Below are 14,423 nucleotides of genomic sequence, written 5' to 3' on the forward strand. Positions count from 1 at the left end.
ATGAAAAATATGCTGCTCTGACTCTGCGAAGGGTCTTGTTATACGACAATAGACTGTCCCTCCACATTAGGTAGGATTCCTCTTGGTGTGTAGAGCGCCAATTTCTCTCCAATTTCCTAACATTGTGCTTCAGGGAACGCAGCTCTGAATTAAACCAGGGAGCCAGCTTCCTGTGAATAATCACCTTCTTTTTCAAGGGAGCTACATTGTCTAATGCAGAACGCAATGACGAAGTCATACCATTAACAAAGACATCTATTTGTGAATGGAAAGAAACAACATTGCTGGTATCTGCAGGGTATTTCTGCAATACGGAGGATATTAAGAGGGGGACAGACTCTTTAAAGTTTGATGCAGCATTGTCCGATAAAGATCTACTATAATGGAACCCTCTTTTGGGGGTGGAGAACTCAGTTAGATTAAACTCAAATGTTATTAAAAAATTATTAGATAGGACAGGGTTGTGAGGAAATACTGTTAATTCTTCACAATCAATGCCATATGTCAGCACAAGGTCTAAAGTATGGAGCCAAGAGTGCGTCGATTTATGCACATTTTGAGCAAAACCAATCGAATCTAGGATAGTTTTAAAGGCTACACTAAGGTTATCACATTCAGTGTCAACATGGATGTTAAAATCACCCACTATAATAACCTTGTCAGTGTTTATCACCAGATCAGATAAGAAGTCTGACAGCTGATCCAAAAACTCAGTGTAAGGGCCCGGTGGACGATACAAAACAACAAACAGAAGAGGTTTTATTGCTTTGCAATTTGGATAATTTAACTAAATGTTCAAAAGAACTGTAATTATTAATTGGCCTGGGACTAATTAATAAATCAGACTGAAAGATGGTTGCCACTCCTCCTCCTCTTCCCACAGATCTGGGAATGTGGAAATTTGAATAATTGGAGGGAGTTGACTCATTTGTATTAGTGTAGTCCTCTTGTAGCCAGGTTTCTGTGAGACAAACTAAATCAATCTGATTATCAGAAATCAATTCATTAACTAACAAAGTCTTTGGAGGGAGAGACCTTATATTTAATAGACCACATTTAATTGTTTTATTTTTTGGTTCAAGGTGAGCCATATTTATTTTTATTAGATTTTTATGATTTGTTCCTTTTAGATCATTTTTTTATCTGTTAAGTTTTGGCCATGGGAAAGACACCGTCTCAATAGGGTAATGGGTGGGTAACAGTACAGAAGCTGCAGAGAGGTGTGTTAAACTACGGCTCTGCTTCCTGGTCTGGACCCTCGGTTGTCAGCATTTAGGAGAACTAATAAATCTGGCCAGATTCCTAGAAAGAAGAGCTGCACCATCCAAAGTAGGATGGATGCCGTCTCTCCGGATCAGACCAGGTTTTCCCCATTAGGCTGCAGGAAGCAGGGAGGCTAGACTCTGGAGAAGTTACCAAAGATCTTTCATCTCTATCTAATGTAACTGAGAGTTTGGCATTCTTGCTTCTGGATGTGAAGCTTTCCATATGTTTTTATATGTAAGATTACAGTACGGAAGTTGTAAATATCCCTCTGCCTTGTTAGATTAAATATGTTAAAATATAGTCTCTGTTTCAAGAGTCTTTTTATTACTACAGAAGTCTACAATGGAGAGGACTACTTTTTCTGGGTAAAGAACATGGGGGGACTGAAAAATGGTATGGTTAATTCATAACAATGCTAATGACTGAAAACATTAATGACTGAAAACATTTTGATTATATTTTTGTATGAATATTGTCTTTTAATAATAATAGATTGGCTTGGGTTATTTCTTTAGGTTTATTCATGGTTGTTTGTCTTAAGGCCCGTTTACACTACACTTTTTAACCGAGCCGAGACCAGTCCGAGCTCGGTAACCGAGATAACTCTTGTGTGTAAATGGTCAGCAGACTGAACCAGACCGCGCTAACGATAACCGGACCGCGCTAACTGCAGACCAGTTCCCCACCAGGTCTCGGACTGGTTTTTTTTAGCCCGGTTCCCTGATAACGAGGAGCGCATGAGCAGACCGCGTCATCCCCTTACAGTCAGCTGACTGTCAGCGGGTTTCCCGGCGTGTCTGGCTGCACGTCCCGATTCACACTCCATTCAGACAAATTTCAGACATTCATAATAATACTAGCTTCCTTACCGTGCCACACAGTTTCCAGAGATGACTCTGCTTATGAACCTCAGCGTCTGTTGTTGTTTCCTGCGTCTGTAAATCCTTATTAGACGTTCATTTGTCTTATCCACGTCCCAAAAGCCGACTCTATGTCTAACAATAACATCCTGAATATTACGGGTGCCGCCATTTTGATTTGCTCGGTCCCGCCTTCAATCCCAAAGAGCGGTAGTAACGCAGATCGCCACTAGGAGGCGAGGAGCAACCAAGGAACCATAACCGAGATAACTCTTGTGTGTAAACGGCTGCATTTATCTCAGTTAACTGGACCAAGCTCGGACCGGTCTCGGCATGGCTCGGTTTTTAGGTGTAGTGTAAACGGGCCTTTAGTGTCTTCCTTCCCTTCCTTTGTAGGCTACCCTTTGTATATCCCCGTTTGTTCAAAGTGAGCAGGTCAGTTTTTGTTTGTTATTTTTGTCTTAGTTGACCTCTTTTTGTTCTAGATTTTTGAAAAATTGGCTTTTCCATGGATTGTTGTTAACCTTTTATTTTGAAAAATTAAACAGTTAATATTTTTTATAGCTTTGACTTTGTACTTTACTGCCAGTTAAGGACATAGGTAAATATATGCTCTATTCCACTATTGTTTTGTTTGGTTCCGCAAACAAATGAAACAAAAAGAGTAAAAGAAAGCGGAGCTAGAGGGGGTAAAGCCAAGTAAGCCCCTTCAGATTGTTGTGCTATTACACACTGTTTAAAATTATTCAATGTTTACTAAATAACTCTCTGTCTGTTAGGTATTGTCCGGTGAATATCAGCCCCAAAGGCTCATATTGGGACAATAGTTGAAAGGAATGATTCGAGCATTGGTGTTCTCTCAACAGGAAACTCTGCACACATATAGAATAAATGAGAGACAACTTCAAGAATTTAACAGCAGAAATAAAATTAACATCTAGGGAACATCATTATAGAATACGGTTTTCTGAATTAACACTATATTTCAATCAACAAATCCTCTCTACAAGGCTAGTGAAACTTAACTAAAACAGCTAAGCAAAATGAAGATAAAAGAAGCTAAGGAACTATGTACACACAAAAGAAACAAATAACATCAGAACAGTTCAGTGAATCCTGGTTCACTGCAGATCTAAGTTAAAGAAGCAAAGTTCATCTTAAAGAACATGGAATTAGTTCAATTAGCTCAACTAATTCATAACATTTGGTATGTGTTTCAAGCCATTTACAACGCAAATCCCGAGTTAAACAAAACATTATGTCATGATTTGAGTTTTTGTTATGGTTTAAGTGTGTCATTTTTATGTTATCAGCACTGGAAGTAAAGGACACGTGCAAACTGGGAATTTTAACAAAAAAAATCTTTATCTATAAAAAATGAAGTTCTTCCTTTTCCAAGTCGTACACAGTTTACACGGTAAAACTGTATTGCTCTGTGTCTAGATAATCCATCCATAGTTTTTTCTAATACAATATACGGCTCGACAGGAAGCAAGCCTTTTAAAGTAAAACTAAACTTCACAATAAAATGGCCTGAACAAATATTCTTACTAAATATGATAAAAATAAAAAGCAAACCATCATACAAATAACTTAAATATTTTCTATTTATGGCTCTAACAACTTTTTCCTCTTTAAAAGCCACTGTTAAATGATGTGTATGTCTGTTTATAACTAACCTGACAAAAGCCAGCTGTATGTTGCTCCGCCTAGCTCCACTCACATACTTCTGGGACATCGCCGGTAGAAAGTGATTTCTCCAACCAATTTTATGTTCTGGCCAATCAGGACACAGGGCTGGCATTTCATAGATGTGACGTAGCGGAGACGCGACCATGACGTGAGACTGTTTTTATAGCAATGGCGGCTCGTTGAGGAAGCAAGCGTTAACATTGATGCTGCTATTACTTCCGTGTTGTCCAATCTACCTAATATTGTTTCATTAAAAGAACATCAGAGCAGGCCAGCTGACAGCTTTGGTAGGGCCCGGGACAACACAGTCTTTTTGTGACCCCGTCTGTCTGAATACTGGGTCCACATTCACATTATTTGATAAAATAACATTTTATACAATGATTTTCTCAGTAAAATCAGTAAACTTTAGAAAGCTTGATTTTATTGATGCAATTATATCTCTGGGTAGCTATGGGTCGCTGTAGTGATCATTTGCTACAATCGGTTAATCCTAAAGTTATACAAAAACACCATTAAATCGACATTTATACTCCATATTAATGCAGTAATAATGCTCGTAGCACTATTGAATGATGGTGGACCGAAACAAAATAAACATTATGTTTGAAACGAACCGTAGTTATGCTGTATGTTATCCAGGAAGCTAAGAGCATTTTTGCTAGCGGACATTCAACGCTAACTTTAAAAAGCTTCAGTTTATTTTGGTCATAATGAGCGGACCGGATAACACAAACATTAATATCCCATCAATGTATAAAACCCTTGTGGAGATAACGTTTGTTATAACCATAAAAACACACTCGAATTACATCAGTGTGGCATGGTTTCAAAATGCTAACAGGAGCCATGTCGGTTAGCTCCACATTTTTAAAAACACGTGAACACGCATTAAGTAAATCTTCTAAATACACCATACTTTCAGGGCAGTCATAAGTAGCCGGTCAACGGCGGCAAATCGCCGTCTACAGCAGCTCTTGCCGCCGCCTACATTTCCCCGATTATAGACCAATTCACGCGTGACGTCACGAGCTACATCCGGGTCCTGCTGGTAGGCAAAAACAGTACTGTTCTCGTCTACCATGACAAAACGGGTGAATTAGAGCGTACTTTTAGTTTATTTTTGAAATCTAAACAATGCCTACCACTTGTTGTGCTCCCGGTTGCACAAAGAGGCATTCCAAATCGTCGGATGTACGTTTCTTTCCTTTTACCGAAGAAAGAAGAAAAAAAAAGGATATTTTCAATGAAAAGAATCCTAATTGGGAGTGGCAGACACTCCCAATCGACTGTGGGAGCCATCATACCACGACAGAATTTGCTGTCTACACTTCATCTCCGGTAAATACAACTTAATTTTGGACTGGTCGTTGTTCTACTTAAATAATTATACGAATAAAAAAATAGGATATATATACTTAAGTCAAGAAGTAAACGTTTCGTAACAGTATACGTACATGTACAATGTATGCAAACCCTCTGGCATGAGTCTGTGAAAAGGATTAATAAGACCAAAACACCAAAATAATCCTTTGTGGACGTTTTTAACCTACTGGTGGTGGGTCTTCCTCTCTGCTGAGGCGCTGTCTGTGTCCGACTCCGCTTTCGTATGTTACACAAACATGTCTGAACATCCATCCATCCATCCATCCATTTTCTGACCCGCTTAACCCCTCATGGGGTCACAGGGGTTGCTGGTGCCTATGTCCCGATATAAAATAATTGTAGCCATCCAGTGGTTTCGTGGCTTTCATGCTCTCTCGTCTGTACTGGCCTGTCATGTTTATAAGGCAGCTGTATATGTCGCCGTACGGAGCACTTGGCCAGCATTTCACAGACTCGCTCCATCCCTTTAGGCTTTTGCTGTGTGGATCTGGCAATCTGATACCATCAACCATCAACTTACTCTTAAAACGATCTTGTGATACGTTATCTAAAGAAGAAAAATACGTCGAGAATTCTTCGTTTCCTTTGTTTGCATCCGCCACTGTGTTCGCCTTTTGCCTACCAGTCCGACGCGCATGCGCGAAAAACCCGGATCAAAACAATAACAATGAACTGGTCTATAAGGTAGCTGTATATGTCGCTGTACGGAACCCTTGGCCAGCATTTCACAGACTCGCTCCATCCCTTCAGGCTTTTGCTGGATGGATCTGGCAATCGGATACCATCAACCATCAATTCACTCTTATAACGATCTTGTAATACGTTATTTAAAGAATAAAAATACATTGAGAACTCGTCTTTTTCTTTGTTTTCGTCCAACATTGTGTTTGCCTTTTGCCTACCAGTCCCGCACGCATGCGCGAAAAACCTGGATCAAAACATTGTTGGTGTTCTGATTGAAGTTAGTAAGTTGTCATATACCTAATCTGATCTGTTTATATAGTGCTAATAATTCAAATTCAACTAATTTTATGCAAATGGAGATTACCTTACCTTGTTAAAACATGATGATTACATCAAGTGAAAAAATAATGTTTTAAGAATAATAATAATAAAAGGATGTTTTTGAAGAATTGATCATTCACTTCTTTTTTTGCCTTTTATTCAATTTAAAACATGCACTCTAACTCTATTCTTTAAATAATCACCTGTATTAAAAGCTTCCAAAATACATCAGGGAGACTATTTTTCAAAATTATCCCCTCTGGGGCTCGGGCACCGACATAAGTGCACCCTCCTACCTGATAGTGTGTGGCCTGCTGCTGTAAAAAAGTTTGACTGCCCTGTACTTTCCCTTTTTATTTATTTGCCAAACCTGTCAGTGCCTCTGTGTCAGTTCAGCAACGTGTGGTAGCTATGTGCTAGCCGGAACGTGGCGGTTGGAGCAGGCCGCTCCGGGGTCCTTTATGCGGGTCTTTGACCCGGTTGCAGCGGGCGATTTCAGCTCAGCTTTTGCTCTCAGCTAGGGAAACTGGATCCTGTGCTGGCTGCAGGCAAGAGGCCGCTCTGCGCCGTCTAGAGCCAGCTCCCTGCAACAGCTGAGAAAAAAAACACAAGACTGGTTTCGGCATTGACGGATTCTTTACTCCGGCGTCTGGTTACGCAGAAGTTAGACTGCAGACTTAGCCTTGATCCAGTCGGCAGTTCTTCAAACCCAGTCGGGTCCTCTGCTTGCAGAGGATGAGTTTCCCACCAATGCTGTTTCAACGAAACAGCGGGAAATGAGGACGTCTGTCTGTGGGAAGCATGGCTTTATAGTAACAGCACCCTGCTGAGGGGGCAGTTCTTTGTGCCTGTAAAATTCCTGTTTCATTTGTTTCCAATTCAATGCAATTTTTTCACATGGCTAGATGGCACAACAATATAAGGAAGGAAATGCACATTAGGAGAATGAGGATCGTGGAGCTGATGGGAAGGATGGACAGGGCAGAGAGCCAACTATATTAGACCTAGCAAATATCCTTCAGGCCCAAACAACAGAAAGCTTTTGAGGTACAGCTGCAGAAAGACATTATACATCAGTATCAAAGGTTTGAGGGTATCCAACACCAATTTAGTTGTTTTAACTGCAAGTCCAGGCCCACTCCTCTGCAGGCGTGAGGCATGTATCTCAGGGAAGGCCTCATGATGACATGGATTTGGATAAATTATAACCAGAAGCAGCACCGTCGTTTGTCAAATCAGGTGAAGCAGTTTCCCTTCTTTTCAGGAGTAAAAATTGAACAAGTTAAGCGATGAAAACAGCTTTGAGGATTTCTTTATAACTTTAGAAAGCATATCATGTGCCTGGCTAAAACCTTATTTATTCCACTCTTGACTGGTAAATTGAATTGAATTAAAGCCAGAAGTACTTATTGTCAGGGTTCTCTGTTTGGCCGGTGCTCTAACTCTGCTCCACAGGTGGTTCTAGTTTGCTGGGGGGCGTGGCCCACATCTGCGGCTCGTTGGGAGCGCTGTTCACTGGTGTCTTAAGGAAGGCACAGACAGATGGAAGTCGTGGTACGACGTGGCCTCTGACCTGATCCTGCAAACCTGAACTTGTGAGTTTTTTTGTAACTTTGGAACCTGACATATTTGGATCTCCTGCCTTTCTTGTAGTTTTGTGTTTGGATTACTCACCCGTCTTGACATCTCGCTCGACAAACCAGCTTCCAAGAATCCCCAAAGCTCAGATGTTGTTCTGGCATTCCCCCTCGTACTCTCTGGATGTTACCCAGCTGGGCTCGAGGTTTCACTTCCCTGGATTCTGCTGGTTCCCTCTGATCTCTGGTCAAACTGTCTGTCTCCCCTGTCTGTCGTGGCTCGCTCCGGATCCCTCGCCGTCTTGCCATCAGTCCGCCCTCCAGCTGCTAACCACCAGCCATCCTTGTGAACACTCGGCCTCAGAGTTTCCCTCACCTTCCCCTCCCCGGTTAGGTTCACTCAACTAAACGGTAAGCGCCTCGGCTTCTGGGATTTTCTATCTGGTTTAGTCTTTCGTAAACACCCTCCTCCTCTTCCCACAGTTCCTCCGGCATTGACGTTCAGACCTCGACGGATCTCCACACCCGTGAGATCCATGTACCTGAACCCTTTAATAAACACTTTTAAACTGCACTCTGTCTTCTGTATTGTGTCTGCATGTGGGCAAGACATATAAAAACCATGACACTTATGTGCATATGGATGTGGATGAATCAATGTATTATGATCATGTTTAGAATAAATGCTGTGATTTTCACTGATCCAAGCAATGTACATTTTTCACATCAGGATTCAAATCCAGCTAGAAGCTCTCAGAAAAGGTTCCTACTGGTTTCCGTCAGAGACAGAGCTTTTGATTGTAACTGTAGCTCAGATGGAAGTCTCCCTGCATCTGTTCAACATGATGAACCTGGTGATGCTCATTAGAGTAAACCTTCATGTTTTGTTGGAAGAGTAATCAGCTGTAATTTACATCCAACTCATTCTGGGTCAGCATTCAGGTTTTACAGCTAAGTCTATTGTTCTCTGTGCCCATGGGCCACACAAGGATGCAACTCTAACGACGTGCCCAAATATCATAAAAAGTAGCTGTGTTGGTCATATTCAATCTGTTTTCTTCAGCGATATGCTGTTATTGTGTATTCCCACTGCAGCCAACGCATATCTGGCAGAGCATGCGCATGGTATAACGCCGTCCGGCTCCCCTCTCACTTCCCTCCACTCAAACCTTTCTCAAGCCAGTGTCGGGTTACCTCGTATTGCATTCAATGTTAACGGGCATAAGAGGTTCACACTTATAACGTGCTTAACTGTAGATTGAATTCAGACCTGCTAGGAGAGGGAAAAGGAAGGCACGAAGAGCAGCTGGAGTGAATCAGGAGCTAATGAGGGCAAGAAGGCTGAGTTGAAGGAGACCGAACAGACGGGGGGGGGGGGGTACTCTAAACATAATACAAAGATCATAAGTAAAGACTCAATAAATAGACCAAATAAAGAGTCAAATAGAAGAAATGAAGACCATAATAAATAAACAGACTCAATAACAAGATAAACCCACTAACGACTAAACTGAAGAGAGATGTTGCATTCCATTTGCAGTCGGAAATAGGAAATCCCGATATTCCAATCAGAAAAATCAACTGTAACGGCCGCTATGGTCGGATCTTCCCCTCGGAAAGACGGAGAAATTTTTAGGGCCGCTTGTTAGATCTTTTATGACAGCCCTCGCATTAACAACAGTAAGCTGAGACGAAACATGTTTATCATACAAGACACAGTTGTAAGAGTGGGTCGAAAATAGTTGTAGCGGCTGCAACAAATTAAAAGTGCCGTTTGCATGAGGAAAGTACAGCTTTAAAGGACGTTTATAACAGGTACTACAAACAAAAAACAACAGCTTTCCTGCCCATCGTCATATTGGAATCCTAAGTTTTTGTTTTTTTTGTTTTTTTTTTGAATCCTAATTTCTCTGTGTTAACTGGAACGTTTTTTTACTTAAGTTTACTCCATTCCCACCTCCTGTTTTGGATTTCTGAGCCAAGTGGAATGCAACAAGAGAAATAGAAAAATATGGAACTAAAATAAACAAGAATAAGCTACATAAATCATAATGAACAGAACAATGACTAATGATTGGAACCGAATCTACAGATGATAAAAAATACTAAGATGTGAAATCACCTGGGGATCTATTCCTTAACAAACAACTCAGTCTACAATGAAACACTGGAGAACAGCTAATTATGTATTACTCTGACAATAACAACGTCAGTATTTCACTGCGGTCAAGTGAGCCCTCACTTGATTTTTTTGGTCTTGCAAACACTAAGGATTACGGCAGAGGCGACTGAGACTACTTTTCAAAATAAAAGCAGTATGTTTGCGGTGTATCTACCACGCGTTTCCACACATATTTACATATATTAAAAATGTTTCCATGCTTAATGCAATACTTTATGTGACACTCTTTAGCCTAAAAAACTCTCAAAACACTGTTTTATTTTACAGCTGACTACTTTCACTTACAGATGACAGATGATGTTCTTCAGAACTTATTCATCAAACTGCATCTACATCATTTGTGTTTTAAAAATAAAGGCATTTAAAAATCTCTAGATTGACTAAATTTTTGCTGTTTTATACTACCATGCTGAACACTGGAGGTGTTCAGCATGACAGTAGAACACCCCCAGATGTGGCTCAACAAGTTTCAGACAATTCTGATGTGGCATTTCAAAATAAGAGCCATTAGAAATCTCTACATATTAAGTAATTTTCACCTAAGTTGCTGTCACTCTAGCAACTAAATAGTAGATAATCAATTGATGCTGCCACTTTAGCAGGACAGGACAACACCTCCAGATGAGGCTCAACAAAGCTCATTAAGATTTGATATGGAATTTCAAAATAAAAAACCTTAAACCTTAAGTGCATTGGCCATACACTATTTTGCCAAAAATATTTGCTCACCCGTCCAGATTATTGGAATCAGGTGTTCCAATCACTTCCATAGCCACAGTTGTGTAAAATCAAGCATCTATGACTGTTTTCACAATCATTTGTGAAAGACTAGGTTGCTCTCAGAAGCTCAGTGAATTCCAGCGTGGAACTGTGATAGGATGCTACCTGGGCAACAAATCCAGTCATGAAATGTCCTCACTCCTAAATATTCTTCAGTCAACTGCATCACAACAAAATTAAAGCGTTTGGCAATGACAGCAACTCCGCTACGAAGTGTTAGGCCACATAAACTTTCAGAGCGGGGTCAGTGGATCCATCCATCTATCCATCTTCTGTCATGCTTGGCCCTATTGGGGCCAAGCATGACAGAAGGAACAATCTGCAATCTACTGTAACAATCTGTAGTATACAAACGTTTATTTTTCCTTATGAACATAAAATATTTTGTTTTTTCGGGCAAGTTATCTTTTGTGGCAACCACTATTGTCGTGATTAGTCTTGATGAACCTAGACAGAGCACACACACACTCACAGAGCTTATTTCTGAGAGTTTATTGAAAGAAAGATGAGTAGCGGATGAGCAAACCAGAGAGGCTGTACTGGACTGGAACTGGAGTGTAGATGGGAGCAGGAGCTGGAGGACCAGAGAGAGTTCTTGAGATGTAGGGCTGCTGGAGCACAGGGGTAGCAGACAGTCCAGCAACAGAGCAGAGAGCAAACCTGGGGCACAGGGGTAGCAGGCAGTCCAGTTAGCAGAGGCCTTACTTAAAGCAGAGAGGTAGCCTGAAATCCAGCAGCTAGCAGAGGCTTCACTTGAGACACAGAAGTGGCAGGAACTCCAGCAACTAAACAGGGAGCAAAGTAGGCTCACAGATGTGGAATGAGTGGAGAATGATGACGAACCGGCGGGGAAGAGAAGACTGAGGGAAGCTTATGTAGGGAGGCTGGCAGGTGGAGTGAGTTCTGACTAATTAAAGTCTAACAGGTATGACTGTTTGCTGAGGGAGTGGAAGGTGAGCTGAGTGAGAGGAAGAGGAACTGGAAAATACCAGGGAACAAGGTCAGACCAAAACTAATCCATGACAACTATTAATTTTGTTATTAAGAGTAACTGTATTGCACTAACCCCTCCCCTGGACTGCCACCTTATCATAGTGGAGGGGTTTGAGTGTCCCAATGATCCTAGGAGCTATGCTGTCAGGGGCTTAATGACCCTAGTAGGCTCACCCAAGGCAGACGGGTCCTAGATGAGGGACCAGACAAAGAGCAGCCCAAAGACCCCTTATGATGAATGAAACTAATGAACGCAATGTTCCCTCGCCCAGTCGCAGGTCACCGGGGCCCCACTCTGTGGGCCTCTCTGGTGTACACCGGTGATGAGGAAAGCTGTCAAGCTGAAGGAGTCCTGTCTGGCTTTCTGGCCTGTGGGACTCTTGAAGCAGCTGATAGGTACCAGCAGTCTAAGCGGTAGGCGCCAGGCTGGTTGCTGAGGCAAAAACTCTGTACCAAAACTGTGTATAGTGGGGGTAATGTGCTGCTGACCAACCCAGAGCGAATCTCAATGATAGCTTTTATGTTAAAATTTTCTCTGAAAACTTACACAAAAGTAGCAACATTGACAACAACTGGTTCAGAGTGACTAAATGATGACAGCAACTTTGGTCAAAATCACTTTATATATAGAGATTTAGAATGGCTCTTATTTTGTAATTCCACATCAGAATTGGCTGAAACCTATTGAGCCACAAGTGGAGGTGTTCTACTGTCATGCTGAGGTGGTTGCATTGACTGATTATCTACGGTTTAGTTGCTAGAGCTACAGCAACTTTGTTAATAATTAGTTAATATATAGCAATTTCAAATGGCTCTTATTTTGAAATGCCACATCAGAATTGTCTGAAACTTATTGAGCCACATCTGGGGGTGTTATACTGTCGTGCTGAAGTGGTTGCATCCACTGATTATCTACGGTTTAGTTGCTAGAGCTACAGCAACTTTGTTAATAATTAGTTAATATATAGCAATTTCAAATGGCTCTTATTTTGAAATGCCACATCAGAATTGTCTGAAACTTATTGAGCCACATCTGGGGGTGTTATACTGTCATGCTGAAGTGGTTGCATCCACTGATTATCTACGGTTTAGTTGCTAGAGCTACAGCAACTTTGGTCTAAATTAGTTAATATATAGCAATTTCAAATGGCTCTTATTTAGAATTGTCTGAAACTTGTTGAACCTCACCTGGGGGTGTTCTACTATCATGCTGAAGTGGACTCATTGATTGATTATCTAGTATTTAGTTGCTAGAGCGACATAAACTTTGTTAATAATTACTTAATATATACTGATTTCAAGTGGCTCTTATTTTTCAATTCTACATCACATTTGGATGTAAGTTGTTGAGGAACATAAGGAGGTTTAATATTGTCAAAACTGGTTAACTTGAGTCAATGTAAGGGGTTTTTAAATGTTTTTATTTTTAAATCACAAATCATGTAGATGGACTTCTGGAGATCATCATCTGTCATCTGTAAGTGAAGGTAGTCACCTGGAAAAAATAAGTTGTTTGAGGCTCAAGAGTGTGACCAAAGTATATATTTTTCCATTTTCACCAGCAGGCCAGAATATGGAAAAAAATGACACATGAAGCATGAATATAAATATATCATAAATGATGTAAATATGTGTGAAAAGACGTAGTCGATAAATCGTGAACATGCTGCTTTTATTTTGAAAAGTAGTCTCAGCCGTCCTGTGCCGTAATCCTTAGTGTTTGCGGATACCACAAAATCAAGTGAGGGCTCACTTGACCGCAGTACCATTTCAACAGTGTCCCATTCTCTAACAGAGGGATATCAGTGTGAATATTTTAAAACATACATAAATAGCATAAACGAACAATTCATACAGTATCTTACTCCAGCAAACTGCCTTTTTTTGCTTTGTCTATTTTTAATAATGCTTCATATTTCATGTAAACTGGAATCGAAGCGCGCGTGTGTCGTGCACCACACATTCCCTCATATGCCACCGGGTAGTTCGTGTTAAGTTGATTCATCGTATGCCGTGTTTTTTTCGAGTATTTTGTATTAAACTTCTTTTTAATTCTCAAATTAAAGATAACAATAATTTGACCGTATTAAACAGACCATTCGGTTCACATCCATTACTCACTCTCCGACTGTCATCCATGTTTTATGGGTCGTGGTCGTGGAAGTGGAGGGGTCTAGAACTCCGGTCTCGGGTTTGCAGACACGGCTTCTCGTCAGCAATCTGCAGGCGGCAGGCTGATGCGACGGCAGGTGGTATGATGCGCACCCAAGAGATAACTCCGCCTCAGCATGCTGAAGCCTGGTGACAAGCCAAGCCTTTGTTATCTAACTCAACCGGCAATTCGGCACTCCTAGTCAACTGACTAGTTACTGCTCTGGAGGAGGAAAACAAGGAGGCGAGATCTGCATATTTTATATCTGACGACTTCTAGTAAATAAAACAAGGTATAAGGAAACTGAGTTCGTTGTTTTATGTTTGGCAGGGGAGGGAACAGCTGAACAGCATTGACCGGTCAACTAGGTATGCAGATGAGGCAGCACTGAACAAAATACTGCGGCAGTTTGGTCACTGAAACAGTTACTTTCTACTTCATTTCTGTTCTGCGTGAGATGATACACAGTTATGAGGCAAGAGGGAACGTAAAGCTGCACAGCTGCAACGGTTAGAGAAGATGACTAGTTC

The 14,423-nt window shown here is 41.1% G+C and overlaps 1 long non-coding RNA gene across 2 annotated transcripts; it reads left to right on the forward strand.

Annotated features, from left to right (window-relative positions):
- The first annotated feature begins 7,409 nt into the window (after window positions 1–7,409).
- Window positions 7,410–8,484, forward strand: LOC110367881. 2 transcript variants are annotated; one of them, XR_002427771.2, is made up of 3 exons: window positions 7,570–7,584; window positions 7,665–8,197; window positions 8,270–8,360. It is a non-coding gene; the product is annotated as an uncharacterized LOC110367881 (long non-coding RNA). The 2 variants fall into 2 exon arrangements; XR_002427770.2 differs by having other exon boundaries at window positions 7,410–8,197; window positions 8,270–8,484.
- The last annotated feature ends 5,939 nt before the right edge of the window (window positions 8,485–14,423 follow it).

The sequence above is a fragment of the Fundulus heteroclitus genome, unplaced genomic scaffold (genome assembly GCF_011125445.2).
Source record: "Fundulus heteroclitus isolate FHET01 unplaced genomic scaffold, MU-UCD_Fhet_4.1 scaffold_601, whole genome shotgun sequence".
Taxonomy (NCBI): domain Eukaryota; kingdom Metazoa; phylum Chordata; class Actinopteri; order Cyprinodontiformes; family Fundulidae; genus Fundulus; species Fundulus heteroclitus.